We start from the raw sequence: 2445 nt of genomic DNA on the forward strand, positions 1-2445 counted from the left end.
ACATGACATACAGGCATACATGCAAGGGAAAACACCTATACACATAAAAACTAAAAATTATGTTCTGTTACAGTTAGTCCTTCTGTTTCTCTCCAGTTTTCCCAATACTATTCACAGGAACTGCAGAATGTACCAAATGAATGTGTCGTAACTCACACACTTTTACGACAGTGGATATTTTTCAGGGTCCTTCTGTTTTACTCTTTTTCTATTATGAGTAAAGCACAGAAGAATATTTTTCTTGCTTATAGCTGTTTCCGTATTTGACAACATTTCTTTTTCTGCAATTAAATTGCTAAATTAGAATTTATAAATTTATTTGTGCCCCCCAATCTATATCCCCGGCTTTCCCAAGTGTCTGCATTGTTTCAACATGATAGTGCTGATGATTAACGATTTTTTTCCTTGATGATGATTTTTTTATCAGGGGGAACGCAGTTTCCCACTATCACAAATTATGTGGACCAGTTTCTCCTATTTTGGAAAACTATGTGATTGGATGACAGATACAAAGGTAACTTTCATTTGCCTGATGTAATTGTCATCTGGAAGCTTACTGCCTCGGTCTACTAACCTAGCCCTAGCCTCCATACAACTTAACCTAGGCCTAGTGTTTTCAACCTCTGAGACTTGGTGCTAAATACTCTCTCCCTTTGTAGTTCTTTCTGAGCTCAGGCTGGCCGGTTCAGCTTAGGTGCTCTGGCTCAAACTCTGTTCCAAGCTGACTGATTTCAGTCTGGCTTCTTTCAATTTCTGAATTACTCTGCTTGGCCTCAGACTAACTCTAGAAGTCTATTCTAATCTTCTAGCTCCTTCTCATTTTCTGGCTTTCTGCCTTCATCTATAACTAGCTTGTTCTCTCTGTAAGCCGTCTCTCTATAACTGTCCCAGCAAAACTGACTCCTCCTCCCTCTGCACTGCTCCTCAAGTAGCTTCCTTTTTCTCTCTCTGTGTGTAAGAGTTAAGCATATCCTATTCTGTCAGATCTTTCTCTGATTCATCACTTTGTCTGCCACTCGATGAGGCATCACTTTCGAGCACGGCTGTTTCCTTCAATAAACTAGTTTTACCTTCATTGTGTGGGATTAAAAGTGTGTACTAAGGACATATTTGAATACCAATCGGGGGATTAAAGGTGTGTGATAAGGGCTGAGCCGCACCACAACAAGAAACAGGGATTTTCAGTAAATGACACAACCTTGGGGTTTGCGATGTGATCAAAGATCCTGCAATAAAACCACAGGGATCACCACATCCCATGTGCAATGGGAGAGCCTTGCCCTAGGAAAGCCACCTTCCTGATCCTGGTATATTCCCTGCCAGAAGTGTGATGGGAATACTTTGGTTATCCTCATTTTAAAAATACCTTGCTAACTTAGTTATGGATATGAGCGCTTCTTGCTGTGTTAATCTGTTTTTCATTTTATCACTACCTACATCATACTTAAGGCCTCTCTTCTTAGATGGACTTTGTAGCTCTATTTCCTTTTAAGTATTATTAATGTGAGAATCACTCAGACTTGTTGTACATTAAATATGTATCTATCTATATCTAAACATTAATATTTCAGGGGATCCATTCCTTCAAAGTTTTATTTCTGTGGGGAATTTATGTTTGTTACTTTGTCATATATATATATATATATATATATATATATATATTTCCAATAATTTTTTTTCTCTACCTGTTAAATCAAGGCCTATAAGTTAGGGAGAATTTCTTCTCCTGGAAACAAAAGAAGGGCAAATGAGGTAAAAAGAGAGATTAACAAAAAGGCATGTTCATAAAGACAAGATACTATTATGCCTTGATATTGTTCATGTTAAAATTTTATAGCCAAGTTCCCATCATTTTACATTCGTCTTTTAAATGTGTAATTATTTTAAATATAGACTATTATTCTAATTATCTTTAATTAAAAGCACTTTCATATATCAATGTATAGTCTAACAAAAAGCGAGCTTTGGATTCATTCCATTTTTGTAATACAGTCTCCAGTTCTCTGAAGTAATTTTATATGTAGGCAGTAACTCTTGGGGTGTTCCTTTAGATAAGCTATGAATTTTAAAACTAACTCACATTTTATTTTATTATCCCACAAAAATAAATGCTAGAGGACTTTCCACTAAGTGTTTCTTGCCTTCATTAAGTACTTTTCTTTTATCTGATTATGTGCATGCTGCTTTCAATGAATACTAACTACTCCTATTTGGCATCCTACTTCATAGTGAGGGGGTAGGCTCGCCGCAGCCTAATTACCATTATTATTCCATTAGCCAGGTAGTCCTCTGAGACCACAAGAATGCGTCCTGTTATTTTCAGTATGGTCAATCATCAGTCCATGGAATTAATGCACAATTAAGTCAAGTCATGAATATCCTTAGTCAGATGGCTCATTTGAAAGGACTAGAATTAGGAAAGCATTCCGGGCAATTTCAGAATAT

At 36.6% G+C, this 2445-nt stretch overlaps 1 pseudogene; it reads right to left on the bottom strand.

Annotated features, from left to right (window-relative positions):
- Nucleotides 1–1184: 1184 nt before the first annotated feature.
- LOC116899927 lies at nucleotides 1185–1329 on the bottom strand (annotated as a pseudogene).
- Between the last annotated feature and the right edge of the window lie 1116 nt (nucleotides 1330–2445).

This window comes from Rattus rattus, chromosome 4, assembly GCF_011064425.1.
Source record: "Rattus rattus isolate New Zealand chromosome 4, Rrattus_CSIRO_v1, whole genome shotgun sequence".
In the NCBI taxonomy this organism is placed as follows: domain Eukaryota; kingdom Metazoa; phylum Chordata; class Mammalia; order Rodentia; family Muridae; genus Rattus; species Rattus rattus.